Source organism: Anopheles coluzzii, unplaced genomic scaffold, assembly GCF_943734685.1.
Source record: "Anopheles coluzzii unplaced genomic scaffold, AcolN3 scaffold_68_ctg1, whole genome shotgun sequence".
Classification (NCBI taxonomy): Eukaryota; Metazoa; Arthropoda; class Insecta; order Diptera; family Culicidae; genus Anopheles; species Anopheles coluzzii.
The window spans coordinates 34,265-51,980 of NW_026054540.1; the positions used below are offsets into that span (position 1 = coordinate 34,265).

A 17,716-nucleotide genomic window follows, 5' to 3' on the forward strand; every position below is an offset into this window, starting at 1 on the left:
GTGTTTCATCCAAATGAAGCCATCTTGCACTATTTGAATGGCCTTGAAATTTGATGTTGAGTTTTGTTGCCATCTATTATCGTTGTTACGGCCATGTTTCATCCAAATGAAGCCATCCTGCACTATTTGAATGGCCTTGAAATTTGATGTTGAATTTTGTTGCCATCTATTATCGTTGTTACGGCCATGTTTCATCCAAATGAAGCCATATTGCACTATTTGAATGGCCTTGAAATTTGATGTTGAGTTTTTTTGCCATCTATTATCGTTGTTACGGCCATGTTACATCCAAATAAAGGCATCTTGCACTAATTCATTGGCCTTGAAATTTGATGTTGAATTTTGTTGCCATCTATTGTCGTTGTTACGGCCATGTTTCATCCAAATGAAGCCATCTTGCACTATTTGAATGGCCTTGAAATTTGATGTTGAATTTTGTTGCCATCTATTATCGTTGTTACGGCCATGTTTCATCCAAATGAAGCCATCTTGCACTAATTCATTGGCCTTGAAATTTGATGTTGAATTTTGTTGCCATCTATTATCCTTGTTACGGCCATGTTTCATCCAAATGAAGCCATCTTGCACTATTTGAATGGCCTTGAAATTTGATGTTGAATTTTGTTGCCATCTATTATCGTTGTTACGGCCATGTTTCATCCAAATGAAGCCATCTTGCACTATTTGCATGGCCTTGAAATTTGATGTTGAGTTTTTTTGCCATCTATTATCGTTGTTACGGCCATGTTTCATCCAAATGAAGCCATATTGCACTATTTGCATGTACTTAAAATTTGATGTTGAGTTTTGTTGCCATCTATTATCGTTGTTACGGCCATGTTTCATCCAAATGAAGCCATCTTGCACTATTTGAATGGCCTTGAAATTTGATGTTGAATTTTGTTGCCATCTATTATAGTTGTTACGGCCATGTTTCATCCAAATGAAGCCATCTTGCACTATTTGAATGACTTTGAAATTTGATGTTGAATTTTGTTGCCATCTATTATCGTTGTTACGGCCGTATTTCATCCAAATGAAGCCATCTTGCACTATTTGCATGCCCTTGAAATTTGATGTTGAGTTTTTTTGTCATCTATTATCGTTGTTACGGCCATGTTTCATCCAAATGAAGCCATATTGCACTATTTGCATGTACTTAAAATTTGATGTTGAGTTTTGTTGCCATCTATTATCGTTGTTACGGCCATGTTTCATCCAAATGAAGCCATCTTGCACTATTTGAATGGCCTTGAAATTTGATGTTGAGTTTTTTTGCCATCTATTATCGTTGTTACGGCCGTGTTTCATCCAAATGAAGCCATCTTGCACTATTTGAATGACTTTGAAATTTGATATTGAATTTTGTTGCCATCTATTATCGTTGTTACGGCCGTATTTCATCCAAATGAAGCCATCTTGCACTATTTGAATGGCCTTGAAATTTGATGTTGAATTTTGTTGCCATCTATTATCGTTGTTACGGCCATGTTTTATCCAAATGAAGCCATTTTGCACTATTTGAATGGCCTTGAAATTTGATGTTGAGTTTTGTTTCCATCTATTATCGTTGTAACGGCCATGTTTCATCCAAATGAAGCCATATTGCACTATTTGCATGTACTTAAAATTTGATGTTGAGTTTTTTTGCCATCTATTATCGTTGTTACGGCCATGTTTCATCCAAATGAAGCCATAATGCACTATTTGAATGGCCTTGAAATTTGATGTTGAATTTTGTTGCCATCTATTATCGTTGTTACGGCCATGCTTCATCCAAATGAAGCCATATTGCACTATTTGCATGTACTTAAAATTTGATGTTGAGTTTTTTTTGCCATCTATTATCGTTGTTACGGCCATGTTTCATCCAAATGAAGCCATAATGCACTATTTGAATATCCTTGAAATTTGATGTTGAATTTTGTTGCCATCTATTATCGTTGTTACGGCCATGTTTCATCCAAATGAAGCCATATTGCACTATTTGCATGTACTTAAAATTTGATGTTGAGTTTTTTTGCCATCTATTATCGTTGTTACGGCCATGTTTCATCCAAATGAAGCCATCTTGCACTATTTGAATGGCCTTGAAATTTGATGTTGAATTTTGTTGCCATCTATTATCGTTGTTAACGTACTTAACAACATGCCCGTCATGGGTTCATGCCCCAAATAGACCGTGCTTCGATACGTAGGACTGACTATCCTGCTATGGTAACAATAAGTCACTGAAAGCCAAGCACACTTCACTAGTGGGTACTTGGCAGGCCCTTGACCGACAGTGGTTGTTGTACAAAAGAAAAAAGAAAAAATTATCGTTGTTACGGCCATGTTTCATCCAAATGAAGCCATCTTGCACTATTTGAATGGCCTTGAAATTTGATGTTGAGTTTTGTTGCCATCTATTATCGTTGTTACGGCCGTGTTTCATCCAAATGAAGCCATATTGCACTATTTGAATGGCCTTGAAATTTGATGTTGAGTTTTTTCGCCATCTATTATCGTTGTTACGGCCATGTTATATCCAAATAATGCCATCTTGCACTATTTGCATGTACTTAAAATTTGATGTTGAGTTTTTTTGCCATCTATTATCGTTGTTACGGCCATGTTTCATCCAAATGAAGCCATAATGCACTATTTGAATGGCCTTGAAATTTGATGTTGAATTTTGTTGCCATCTATTATCGTTGTTACGGCCATGTTTAATCCAAATGAAGCCATCTTGCACTATTTGCATGTACTTAAAATTTGATGTTGAGTTTTGTTGCCATCTATTATCGTTGTTACGGCCATGTTTCATCCAAATGAAGCCATCTTGCACTATTTGAATGGCCTTGAAATTTGATGTTGAGTTTTGTTGCCATCTATTATCGTTGTTACGGCCGTGTTTCATCCAAATGAAGCCATCTTGCACTAATATATTGGCCTTGAAATTTGATGTTGAATTTTGTTGCCATCTATTATCGTTGTTACGGCCATGTTTCATCCAAATGAAGCCATCTTGCACTATTTGAATGGCCTTGAAATTTGATGTTGAGTTTTGTTGCCATCTATTATCGTTGTTACGGCCGTGTTTCATCCAAATGAAGCCATCTTGCACTAATATATTGGCCTTGAAATTTGATGTTGAATTTTGTTGCCATCTATTATCGTTGTTACGGCCATGTTTCATCCAAATGAAGCCATATTGCACTATTTGCATGTACTTAAAATTTGATGTTGAGTTTTGTTGCCATCTATTATCGTTGTTACGGCCATGTTTCATCCAAATGAAGCCATAATGCACTATTTGAATGGCCTTGAAATTTAATGTTGAATTTTGTTGCCATCTATTATCGTTGTTACGGCCATGTTTCATCCAAATGAAGCCATATTGCACTAGTTGCATGTACTTAAAATTTGATGTTGAGTTTTTTTGCCATCTATTATCGTTGTTACGGCCATGTTTCATCCAAATGAAGCCATCTTGCACTATTTGAATGGCCTTGAAATTTGATGTTGAATTTTGTTGCCATCTATTATCGTTGTTACGGCCATGTTTCATCCAAATGAAGCCATCTTGCACTAATTCATTGGCCTTGAAATTTGATGTTGAGTTTTTTTGCCATCTATTATCGTTGTTACGGCCATGTTTCATCCAAATGAAGCCATCTTGCACTATTTGAATGGCCTTGAAATTTGATGTTTAGTTTTTTTTGCCATCTATTATCGTTGTTACGGCCATGTTTCATCCAAATGAAGCCATCTTGCACTATTTGAATGGCCTTGAAATTTGATGTTGAATTTTGTTGCCATCTATTATCGTTGTTACGGCCATGTTTCATCCAAATGAAGCCATTTTGCACTATTTGAATGGCCTTGAAATTTGATGTTGAGTTTTTTTGCCATCTATTATCGTTGTTACGGCCATGTTTCATCCAAATGAAGCCATATTGCACTATTTGAATGGCCTTGAAATTTGATGTTGAGTTTTGTTGCCATCTATTATCGTTGTTACGGCCGTGTTTCATCCAAATGAAGCCATCTTGCACTAATTCAATGGCCTTGAAATTTGATGTTGAGTTTTGTTGCCATCTATTATCGTTGTTACGGCCATGTTTCATCCAAATGAAGCCATTTTGCACTATTTGAATGGCCTTGAAATTTGATGTTGAATTTTGTTGCCATCTATTATCGTTGTTACGGCCGTGTTTCATCCAAATGAAGCCATCTTGCACTATTTGAATGGCCTTGAAATTTGATGTTGAGTTTTGTTGCCATCTATTATCGTTGTTACGGCCGTGTTTCATCCAAATGAAGCCATCCTGCACTATTTGAATGGCCTTGAAATTTGATGTTGAATTTTGTTGCCATCTATTATCGTTGTTACGGCCATGTTTCATCCAAATGAAGCCATATTGCACTATTTGAATGGCCTTGAAATTTGATGTTGAGTTTTTTTGCCATCTATTATCGTTGTTACGGCCATGTTACATCCAAATAAAGGCATCTTGCACTAATTCATTGGCCTTGAAATTTGATGTTGAATTTTGTTGCCATCTATTGTCGTTGTTATGGCCATGTTTCATCCAAATGAAGCCATCTTGCACTATTTGAATGGCCTTGAAATTTGATGTTGAATTTTGTTGCCATCTATTATCGTTGTTACGGCCATGTTTCATCCAAATAAAGGCATCTTGCACTAATTCATTGGCCTTGAAATTTGATGTTGAATTTTGTTGCCATGTATTATCCTTGTTACGGCCATGTTTCATCCAAATGAAGCCATCTTGCACTATTTGAATGGCCTTGAAATTTGATGTTGAATTTTGTTGCCATCTATTATCGTTGTTACGGCCATGTTTCATCCAAATGAAGCCATCTTGCACTATTTGCATGGCCTTGAAATTTGATGTTGAGTTTTTTTGCCATCTATTATCGTTGTTACGGCCATGTTTCATCCAAATGAAGCCATATTGCACTATTTGCATGTACTTAAAATTTAATGTTGAGTTTTGTTGCCATCTATTATCGTTGTTACGGCCATGTTTCATCCAAATGAAGCCATCTTGCACTATTTGAATGGCCTTGAAATTTGATGTTGAATTTTGTTGCCATCTATTATCGTTGTTACGGCCATGTTTCATCCAAATGAAGCCATATTGCACTATTTGCATGTACTTAAAATTTAATGTTGAATTTTGTTGCCATCTATTATCGTTGTTACGGCCATGTTTCATCCAAATGAAGTCATATTGCACTATTTGAATGGCCTTGAAATTTGATGTTGAATTTTGTTGCCATCTATTATCGTTGTTACGGCCATGTTTCATCCAAATGAAGCTATCTTGCACTAATTCAATGGCCTTGAAATTTGATGTTGAATTTTGTTGCCATCTATTATCGTTGTTACGGCCATATTTCATCCAAATGAAGCCATATTGCACTATTTGAATGGCCTTGAAATTTGATGTTTAGTTTTTTTTGCCATCTATTATCGTTGTTACGGCCATGTTTCATCCAAATGAAGCCATATTGCACTATTTGAATGGCCTTGAAATTTGATGTTGAGTTTTGTTGCCATCTATTATCGTTGTTACGGCCGTGTTTCATCCAAATGAAGCCATCTTGCACTATTTGAATGGCCTTGAAATTTGATGTTGAATTTTGTTGCCATCTATTATCGTTGTTACGGCCATGTTTCATCCAAATGAAGCCATATTGCACTATTTGAATGGCCTTGAAATTTGATGTTGAGTTTTTTTGCCATCTATTATCGTTGTTACGGCCATGTTTCATCCAAATGAAGCCATATTGCACTATTTGAATGGCCTTGAAATTTGATGTTGAGTTTTGTTGCCATCTATTATCGTTGTTACGGCCATGTTTCATCCAAATGAAGCTATCTTGCACTATTTGAATGGCCTTGAAATTTGATGTTGAATTTTGTTGCCATCTATTATCGTTGTTAACGTACTTAACAACATGCCCGTCATGGGTTCAAGCCCCAAATAGACCGTGCTCCGATACGTAGGACTGACTATCCTGCTATGGTAACAATAAGTCACTGAAAGCCAAGCTCACTTCACTAGTGGGTACTTGGCAGGCCCTTGACCGACAGTGGTTGTTGTGCAAAAGAAAAAAGAAAAAATTATCGTTGTTACGGCCATGTTTCATCCAAATGAAGCCATCTTGCACTATTTGAATGGCCTTGAAATTTGATGTTGAGTTTTGTTGCCATCTATTATCGTTGTTACGGCCGTGTTTCATCCAAATGAAGCCATATTGCACTATTTGAATGGCCTTGAAATTTGATGTTGAGTTTTTTCGCCATCTATTATCGTTGTTACGGCCATGTTTCATCCAAATGAAGCCATCTTGCACTATTTGCATGTACTTAAAATTTGATGTTGAGTTTTTTTGCCATCTATCATCGTTGTTACGGCCATGTTTCATCCAAATGAAGCCATAATGCACTATTTGAATGGCCTTGAAATTTGATGTTGAATTTTGTTGCCATCTATTATCGTTGTTACGGCCATGTTTCATCCAAATGAAGCCATCCTGCACTATTTGCATGTACTTAAAATTTGTTTCATCCAAATGAAGCCATCTTGCACTATTTGAATGGCCTTGAAATTTGATGTTGAATTTTGTTGCCATCTATTATCGTTGTTACGGCCATGTTTCATCCAAATGAAGCCATCTTGCACTATTTGCATGGCCTTGAAATTTGATGTTGAGTTTTTTTGCCATCTATTATCGTTGTTACGGCCATGTTTCATCCAAATGAAGCCATATTGCACTATTTGCATGTACTTAAAATTTGATGTTGAGTTTTGTTGCCATCTATTATCGTTGTTACGGCCATGTTTCATCCAAATGAAGCCATCTTGCACTATTTGAATGGCCTTGAAATTTGATGTTGAATTTTGTTGCCATCTATTATCGTTGTTACGGCCATGTTTCATCCAAATGAAGCCATATTGCACTATTTGCATGTACTTAAAATTTAATGTTGAATTTTGTTGCCATCTATTATCGTTGTTACGGCCATGTTTCATCCAAATGAAGTCATATTGCACTATTTGAATGGCCTTGAAATTTGATGTTGAATTTTGTTGCCATCTATTATCGTTGTTACGGCCATGTTTCATCCAAATGAAGCCATCTTGCACTAATTCAATGGCCTTGAAATTTGATGTTGAATTTTGTTGCCATCTATTATCGTTGTTACGGCCATATTTCATCCAAATGAAGCCATATTGCACTATTTGAATGGCCTTGAAATTTGATGTTTAGTTTTTTTTGCCATCTATTATCGTTGTTACGGCCATGTTTCATCCAAATGAAGCCATATTGCACTATTTGAATGGCCTTGAAATTTGATGTTGAGTTTTGTTGCCATCTATTATCGTTGTTACGGCCGTGTTTCATCCAAATGAAGCCATCTTGCACTATTTGAATGGCCTTGAAATTTGATGTTGAATTTTGTTGCCATCTATTATCGTTGTTACGGCCATGTTTCATCCAAATGAAGCCATATTGCACTATTTGAATGGCCTTGAAATTTGATGTTGAGTTTTTTTGCCATCTATTATCGTTGTTACGGCCATGTTTCATCCAAATGAAGCCATATTGCACTATTTGAATGGCCTTGAAATTTGATGTTGAGTTTTGTTGCCATCTATTATCGTTGTTACGGCCATGTTTCATCCAAATGAAGCTATCTTGCACTATTTGAATGGCCTTGAAATTTGATGTTGAATTTTGTTGCCATCTATTATCGTTGTTAACGTACTTAACAACATGCCCGTCATGGGTTCAAGCCCCAAATAGACCGTGCTCCGATACGTAGGACTGACTATCCTGCTATGGTAACAATAAGTCACTGAAAGCCAAGCTCACTTCACTTGTGGGTACTTGGCAGGCCCTTGACCGACAGTGGTTGTTGTGCAAAAGAAAAAAGAAAAAATTATCGTTGTTACGGCCATGTTTCATCCAAATGAAGCCATCTTGCACTATTTGAATGGCCTTGAAATTTGATGTTGAGTTTTGTTGCCATCTATTATCGTTGTTACGGCCGTGTTTCATCCAAATGAAGCCATCTTGCACTATTTGAATGGCCTTGAAATTTGATGTTGAGTTTTGTTGCCATCTATTATCGTTGGTACGGCCGTGTTTCATCCAAATGAAGCCATCTTGCACTATTTGAATGGCCTTGAAATTTGATGTTGAGTTTTTTCGCCATCTATTATCGTTGTTACGGCCATGTTTCATCCAAATGAAGCCATCTTGCACTATTTGCATGTACTTAAAATTTGATGTTGAGTTTTTTTGCCATCTATCATCGTTGTTACGGCCATGTTTCATCCAAATGAAGCCATAATGCACTATTTGAATGGCCTTGAAATTTGATGTTGAATTTTGTTGCCATCTATTATCGTTGTTACGGCCATGTTTCATCCAAATGAAGCCATCCTGCACTATTTGCATGTACTTAAAATTTGATGTTGAGTTTTGTTGCCATCTATTATCGTTGTTACGGCCATGTTTCATCCAAATGAAGCCATCTTGCACTATTTGAATGGCCTTGAAATTTGATGTTGAGTTTTGTTGCCATCTATTATCGTTGGTACGGCCGTGTTTCATCCAAATGAAGCCATCTTGCACTAATATATTGGCCTTGAAATTTGATGTTGAATTTTGTTGCCATCTATTATCGTTGTTACGGCCATGATTCATCCAAATGAAGCCATATTGCACTATTTGCATGTACTTAAAATTTGATGTTGAGTTTTGTTGCCATCTATTATCGTTGTTACGGCCATGTTTCATCCAAATGAAGCCATAATGCACTATTTGAATGGCCTTGAAATTTAATGTTGAATTTTGTTGCCATCTATTATCGTTGTTACGGCCATGTTTCATCCAAATGAAGCCATATTGCACTATTTGCATGTACTTCAAATTTGATGTTGAGTGTTTTTGCCATCTATTATCGTTGTTACGGCCATGTTTCATCCAAATGAAGCCATCTTGCACTATTTGAATGGCCTTGAAATTTGATGTTGAATTTTGTTGCCATCTATTATCGTTGTTACGGCCATGTTTCATCCAAATGAAGCCATCTTGCACTAATTCATTGGCCTTGAAATTTGATGTTGAGTTTTTTTGCCATCTATTATCGTTGTTACGGCCATGTTTCATCCAAATGAAGCCATCTTGCACTATTTGAATGGCCTTGAAATTTGATGTTTAGTTTTTTTTGCCATCTATTATCGTTGTTACGGCCATGTTTCATCCAAATGAAGCCATCTTGCACTATTTGAATGGCCTTGAAATTTGATGTTGAATTTTGTTGCCATCTATTATCGTTGTTACGGCCATGTTTCATCCAAATGAAGCCATTTTGCACTATTTGAATGGCCTTGAAATTTGATGTTGAGTTTTTTTGCCATCTATTATCGTTGTTACGGCCATGTTTCATCCAAATGAAGCCATATTGCACTATTTGAATGGCCTTGAAATTTGATGTTGAGTTTTGTTGCCATCTATTATCGTTGTTACGGCCGTGTTTCATCCAAATGAAGCCATCTTGCACTAATTCAATGGCCTTGAAATTTGATGTTGAATTTTGTTGCCATCTATTATCGTTGTTACGGCCATGTTTCATCCAAATGAAGCCATTTTGCACTATCTGAATGGCCTTGAAATTTGATGTTGAATTTTGTTGCCATCTATTATCGTTGTTACGGCCGTGTTTCATCCAAATGAAGCCATCTTGCACTATTTGAATGGCCTTGAAATTTGATGTTGAGTTTTGTTGCCATCTATTATCGTTGTTACGTCCGTGTTTCATCCAAATGAAGCCATCCTGCACTATTTGAATGGCCTTGAAATTTGATGTTGAATTTTGTTGCCATCTATTATTGTTGTTACGGCCATGTTTCATCCAAATGAAGCCATATTGCACTATTTGAATGGCCTTGAAATTTGATGTTGAGTTTTGTTGCCATCTATTATCGTTGTTACGGCCATGTTACATCCAAATAAAGGCATCTTGCACAAATTCATTGGCCTTGAAATTTGATGTTGAATTTTGTTGCCATCTATTATCGTTGGTACGGCCATGTTTCATCCAAATGAAGCCATCTTGCACTATTTGAATGGCCTTGAAATTTGATGTTGAATTTTGTTGCCATCTATTATCGTTGTTACGGCCGTGTTTCATCCAAATGAAGCCATCTTGCACTATTTGAATGGCCTTGAAATTTGATGTTGAATTTTGTTGCCATCTATTATCGTTGTTACGGCCATGTTTCATCCAAATGAAGCCATATTGCACTATTTGAATGGCCTTGAAATTTGATGTTGAGTTTTTTTGCCATCTATTATCGTTGTTACGGCCATGTTTCATCCAAATGAAGCCATCTTGCACTATTTGCATGTACTTAAAATTTGATGTTGAGTTTTTTTGCCATCTATTATCGTTGTTACGGCCATGTTTCATCCAAATGAAGCCATCTTGCACTATTTGAATGGCCTTGAAATTTGATGTTGAATTTTGTTGCCATCTATTATCGTTGTTAACGTACTTAACAACATGCCCGTCATGGGTTCAAGCCCCAAATAGACCGTGCTCCGATACGTAGGACTGACTATCCTGCTATGGTAACAATAAGTCACTGAAAGCCAAGCTCACTTCACTAGTGGGTACTTGGCAGGCCCTTGACCGACAGTGGTTGTTGTGCAAAAGAAAAAAGAAAAAATTATCGTTGTTACGGCCATGTTTCATCCAAATGAAGCCATCTTGCACTATTTGAATGGCCTTGAAATTTGATGTTGAGTTTTGTTGCCATCTATTATCGTTGTTACGGCCGTGTTTCATCCAAATGAAGCCATATTGCACTATTTGAATGGCCTTGAAATTTGATGTTGAGTTTTTTCGCCATCTATTATCGTTGTTACGGCCATGTTTCATCCAAATGAAGCCATATTGCACTATTTGCATGTACTTAAAATTTGATGTTGAGTTTTTTTGCCATCTATTATCGTTGTTACGGCCATGTTTCATCCAAATGAAGCCATAATGCACTATTTGAATGGCCTTGAAATTTGATGTTGAATTTTGTTGCCATCTATTATCGTTGATACGGCCATGTTTCATCCAAATGAAGCCATCTTGCACTATTTGCATGTACTTAAAATTTGATGTTGAGTTTTGTTGCCATCTATTATCGTTGTTACGGCCATGTTTCATCCAAATGAAGCCATCTTGCACTATTTGAATGGCCTTGAAATTTGATGTTGAGTTTTGTTGCCATCTATTATCGTTGGTACGGCCGTGTTTCATCCAAATGAAGCCATCTTGCACTGATATATTGGCCTTGAAATTTGATGTTGAATTTTGTTGCCATCTATTATCGTTGTTACGGCCATGTTTCATCCAAATGAAGCCATATTGCACTATTTGCATGTACTTAAAATTTGATGTTGAGTTTTGTTGCCATCTATTATCGTTGTTACGGCCATGTTTCATCCAAATGAAGCCATATTGCACTATTTGAATGGCCTTGAAATTTAATGTTGAATTTTGTTGCCATCTATTATCGTTGTTACGGCCATGTTTCATCCAAATGAAGCCATATTGCACTATTTGCATGTACTTCAAATTTGATGTTGAGTGTTTTTGCCATTTATTATCGTTGTTACGGCCATGTTTCATCCAAATGAAGCCATCTTGCACTATTTGAATGGCCTTGAAATTTGATGTTGAATTTTGTTGCCATCTATTATCGTTGTTACGGCCATGTTTCATCCAAATGAAGCCATCTTGCACTAATTCATTGGCCTTGAAATTTGATGTTGAGTTTTTTTGCCATCTATTATCGTTGTTACGGCCATGTTTCATCCAAATGAAGCCATCTTGCACTATTTGAATGGCCTTGAAATTTGATGTTTAGTTTTTTTTTGCCCGTCATGGGTTCAAGCCCCAAATAGACCGTGCTCCGATACGTAGGACTGACTATCCTGCTATGGTAACAATAAGTCACTGAAAGCCAAGCTCACTTCACTAGTGCGTACTTGGCAGGCCCTTGACCGACAGTGGTTGTTGTGCAAAAGAAAAAAGAAAAAATTATCGTTGTTACGGCCATGTTTCATCCAAATGAAGCCATCTTGCACTATTTGAATGGCCTTGAAATTTGATGTTGAGTTTTGTTGCCATCTATTATCGTTGTTACGGCCGTGTTTCATCCAAATGAAGCCATATTGCACTAATTGAATGGCCTTGAAATTTGATGTTGAGTTTTTTCGCCATCTATTATCGTTGTTACGGCCATGTTTCATCCAAATGAAGCCATCTTGCACTATTTGCATGTACTTAAAATTTGATGTTCATCCAAATGAAGCCATATTGCACTATTTGCATGTACTTCAAATTTGATGTTGAGTGTTTTTGCCATCTATTATCGTTGTTACGGCCATGTTTCATCCAAATAAAGCCATATTGCACTATTTGAATGGCCTTGAAATTTGATGTTGAGTTTTGTTGCCATCTATTATCGTTGTTACGGCCGTGTTTCATCCAAATGAAGCCATCTTGCACTAATTCAATGGCCTTGAAATTTGATGTTGAGTTTTGTTGCCATCTATTATCGTTGTTACGGCCATGTTTCATCCAAATGAAGCCATATTGCACTATTTGCATGTACTTCAAATTTGATGTTGAGTGTTTTTGCCATCTATTATCGTTGTTACGGCCATGTTTCATCCAAATGAAGCCATCTTGCACTATTTGAATGGCCTTGAAATTTGATGTTGAATTTTGTTGCCATCTATTATCGTTGTTACGGCCATGTTTCATCCAAATGAAGCCATCTTGCACTATTTGAATGGCCTTGAAATTTGTTGTTGAATTTTGTTGCCATCTATTATCGTTGTTACGGCCATGTTTCATCCAAATGAAGCCATTTTGCACTAATATATTGGCCTTGAAATTTGATGTTGAATTTTGTTGCCATCTATTATCGTTGTTACGGCCATGTTTCATCCAAATGAAGCCATATTGCACTATTTGAATGGCCTTGAAATTTGATGTTGAGTTTTGTTGCCATCTATTATCGTTGTTACGGCCGTGTTTCATCCAAATGAAGCCATATTGCACTATTTGAATGGCCTTGAAATTTAATGTTGAATTTTGTTGCCATCTATTATCGTTGTTACGGCCATGTTTCATCCAAATGAAGCCATATTGCACCCGACAGACAAAGAGAGCGAAATTTACAGGTGAGGGGCATGTAGAAACAGGGGGAAGGGGTTCGGTCGATTTTGTATTGGCCGCCATAGTCGAGCGGAAGCGATTTTTTTCCGAATTGAGAGTGAGCGCGCGCAGCGCTCTCTCGCATCCCTTCAAATTACACGGGGCGCTCTCGCGATACAAAACAGCTGATCAGCTGATACCCCCTCCCTCCCGTTTTTTTCCTCTCGCGCTGCGCTGGATGCGCGGATCAGCTGTTCTTGCTCTCTCGCGTTTCTTTCGGTTTGCGCTGCGCTGTTGCCGCACTTGCGCGCTGCGCTGAACACCCCCTCCCCCTCGTTTCTTTCGTTGCGCGTTGTGCGCTGTGCGCTTTCGTTCACTTTGATTTGCTGCGTAATAAAATCGCATGCATCGAAATAAATTTAATTACATCAAACTCGTTTGATATTTTAACACTTTATTGAAACTTAAGGCACAGTTCCACACATCGCTAACCACAATCTTGCCACAAAACCACACATATTTTTTATTATAAATAATTTAAAAAAATCGTCACTTCAAGCACCCGCTTTACTGCCTGTATGTTGTTCATGTTGAATACTGTAAAAAAAGCATTGAAATAAAGCAACATAATTTACATATTCATGTTGAATTATGAAAGATTAACGCTGCTTTATTTCAATGCGCACAACACTTTATCAATAGAAAATACGGCCGAGGTCGTAATAATGTGAATTGAAATAAACAACACTTCAACACTTCACTTCAAATTACATCGAGCGCCCGGGACTTAGGCTAAAACGCGCGCGGCCTCACACTGCGAAGGCTTGAACTGTACTGACGATTTTGTGTGGTAGCAAGAAAGGGAACGCACGAGGAACACTCGCTGCACTAGTGCGAGCGAGACACCGACACCAGCAAGCCGCTGCGAGAAAACCAAACTGAGCGCGCTGGCTGAAAGTGAACGCACACATTCACACATGTGTGATTGTGTGAGTGCGAAAACTGTGTAGAAAGCAAAACACGCTCTCGCCGCCGCGTAATTCCGCGTATTTCCAACCATCTCCCCCTGCTTCTACATGCCCCTCGCCTGAAAGACGCACACTTTTACATTCTCATTGCTAGTAGGGCACTATTTGCATGTACTTCAAATTTGATGTTGAGTGTTTTTGCCATCTATTATCGTTGTTACGGCCATGTTTCATCCAAATGAAGCCATCTTGCACTATTTGAATGGCCTTGAAATTTGATGTTGAATTTTGTTGCCATCTATTATCGTTGTTACGGCCATGTTTCATCCAAATGAAGCCATCTTGCACTAATTCATTGGCCTTGAAATTTGATGTTGAGTTTTTTTGCCATCTATTATCGTTGTTACGGCCATGTTTCATCCAAATGAAGCCATCTTGCACTATTTGAATGGCCTTGAAATTTGATGTTTAGTTTTTTTTTGCCATCTATTATCGTTGTTACGGCCATGTTTCATCCAAATGAAGCCATCTTGCACTATTTGAATGGCCTTGAAATTTGTTGTTGAATTTTGTTGCCATCTATTATCGTTGTTACGGCCATGTTTCATCCAAATGAAGCCATTTTGCACTATTTGAATGGCCTTGAAATTTGATGTTGAGTTTTGTTGCCATCTATTATCGTTGTTACGGCCATGTTTCATCCAAATGAAGCCATATTGCACTATTTGAATGGCCTTGAAATTTGATGTTGAGTTTTGTTGCCATCTATTATCGTTGTTACCGCCGTGTTTCATCCAAATGAAGCCATCTTGCACTAATTCAATGGCCTTGAAATTTGATGTTGAGTTTTGTTGCCATCTATTATCGTTGTTACGGCCATGTTTCATCCAAATGAAGCCATTTTGCACTATTTGAATGGCCTTGAAATTTGATGTTGAGTTTTGTTGCCATCTATTATCGTTGTTACGGCCGTGTTTCATCCAAATGAAGCCATCTTGCACTATTTGAATGGCCTTGAAATTTGATGTTGAGTTTTGTTGCCATCTATTATCGTTGTTACGGCCGTGTTTCATCCAAATGAAGCCATCCTGCACTATTTGAATGGCCTTGAAATTTGATGTTGAATTTTGTTGCCATCTATTATTGTTGTTACGGCCATGTTTCATCAAAATGAAGCCATATTGCACTATTTGAATGGCCTTGAAATTTGATGTTGAGTTTTTTTGCCATCTATTATCGTTGTTACGGCCATGTTACATCCAAATAAAGGAATCTTGCACTAATTCATTGGCCTTGAAATTTGATGTTGAATTTTGTTGCCATCTATTATCGTTGTTACGGCCATGTTTCATCCAAATGAAGCCATCTTGCACTATTTGAATGGCCTTGAAATTTGATGTTGAATTTTGTTGCCATCTATTATCGTTGTTACGGCCATGTTTCATCCAAATAAAGGCATCTTGCACTAATTCATTGGCCTTGAAATTTGATGTTGAATTTTGTTGCCATCTATTATCCTTGTTACGGCCATGTTTCATCCAAATGAAGCCATCTTGCACTATTTGAATGGCCTTGAAATTTGATGTTGAATTTTGTTGCCATCTATTATCGTTGTTACGGCCATGTTTCATCCAAATGAAGCCATCTTGCACTAATTCAATGGCCTTGAAATTTGATGTTGAGTTTTTTTGCCATCTATTATCGTTGTTACGGCCATGTTTCATCCAAATGAAGCCATAATGCACTATTTGAATGGCCTTGAAATTTGATGTTGAATTTTGTTGCCATCTATTATCGTTGTTACGGCCATGTTTCATCCAAATGAAGCCATATTGCACTATTTGCATGTACTTAAAATTTAATGTTGAATTTTGTTGCCATCTATTATCGTTGTTACGGCCATGTTTCATCCAAATGAAGTCATATTGCACTATTTGAATGGCCTTGAAATTTGATGTTGAATTTTGTTGCCATCTATTATCGTTGTTACGGCCATGTTTCATCCAAATGAAGCCATCTTGCACTATTTGAATGGCCTTGAAATTTGATGTTGAATTTTGTTGCCATCTATTATCGTTGTTACGGCCATGTTTCATCCAAATGAAGCCATCTTGCACTAATTCAATGGCCTTGAAATTTGATGTTGAGTTTTGTTGCCATCTATTATCGTTGTTACGGCCATGTTTCATCCAAATGAAGCCATATTGCACTATTTGAATGGCCTTGAAATTTGATGTTTAGTTTTTTTTGCCATCTATTATCGTTGTTACGGCCATGTTTCATCCAAATGAAGCCATATTGCACTATTTGAATGGCCTTGAAATTTGATGTTGAGTTTTGTTGCCATCTATTATCGTTGTTACGGCCGTGTTTCATCCAAATGAAGCCATCTTGCACTATTTGAATGGCCTTGAAATTTGATGTTGAATTTTGTTGCCATCTATTATCGTTGTTACGGCCATGTTTCATCCAAATGAAGCCATATTGCACTATTTGAATGGCCTTGAAATTTGATGTTGAGTTTTTTTGCCATCTATTATCGTTGTTACGGCCATGTTTCATCCAAATGAAGCCATCTTGCACTATTTGCATGTACTTCAAATTTGATGTTGAATTTTGTTGCCATCTATTATCGTTGTTACGGCAATGTTTCATCCAAATAAAGGCATCTTGCACTAATTCATTGGCCTTGAAATTTGATGTTGAATTTTGTTGCCATCTATTATCGTTGTTACGGCCATGTTTCATCCAAATGAAGCCATCTTGCACTATTTGAATGGCCTTGAAATTTGATGTTGAATTTTGTTGCCATCTATTATCGTTGTTACGGCCATGTTTCATCCAAATGAAGCCATCTTGCACTATTTGAATGGCCTTGAAATTTGATGTTGAGTTTTGTTGCCATCTATTATCGTTGTTACGGCCATGTTTCATCCAAATGAAGCCATCTTGCACTATTTGAATGGCCTTGAAATTTGATGTTGAATTTTGTTGCCATCTATTATCGTTGTTACGGCCATGTTTCATCCAAATGAAGCCATCTTGCACTATTTGCATGTACTTAAAATTTGATGTTGAGTTTTGTTGCCATCTATTATCGTTGTTACGGCCATGTTTCATCCAAATGAAGCCATCTTGCACTATTTGAATGGCCTTGAAATTCGATGTTGAATTTTGTTGCCATCTATTATCGTTGTTAACGTACTTAACAACATGCCCGTCATGGGTTCAAGCCCCAAATAGACCGTGCTCCGATATGTAGGACTGACTATCCTGCTATGGTAACAATAAGTCACTGAAAGCCAAGCTCACTTCACTAGTGGGTACTTGGCAGGCCCTTGACCGACAGTGGTTGTTGTGCAAAAGAAAAAAGAAAAAATTATCGTTGTTACGGCCATGTTTCATCCAAATGAAGCCATCTTGCACTATTTGAATGGCCTTGAAATTTGATGTTGAGTTTTGTTGCCATCTATTATCGTTGTTACGGCCGTGTTTCATC

General features: G+C 37.3%; 1 long non-coding RNA gene across 1 annotated transcript; it reads right to left on the reverse strand.

The window, feature by feature from the left end:
- Window positions 1-13,663: 13,663 nt before the first annotated feature.
- Window positions 13,664-14,435, reverse strand: LOC125908273 (uncharacterized). Its single transcript, XR_007453352.1, has 2 exons — window positions 14,021-14,435; window positions 13,664-13,846 (listed from the first exon to the last, which is right to left on the reverse strand). It is a non-coding gene; the product is annotated as an uncharacterized LOC125908273 (long non-coding RNA).
- Between the last annotated feature and the right edge of the window lie 3,281 nt (window positions 14,436-17,716).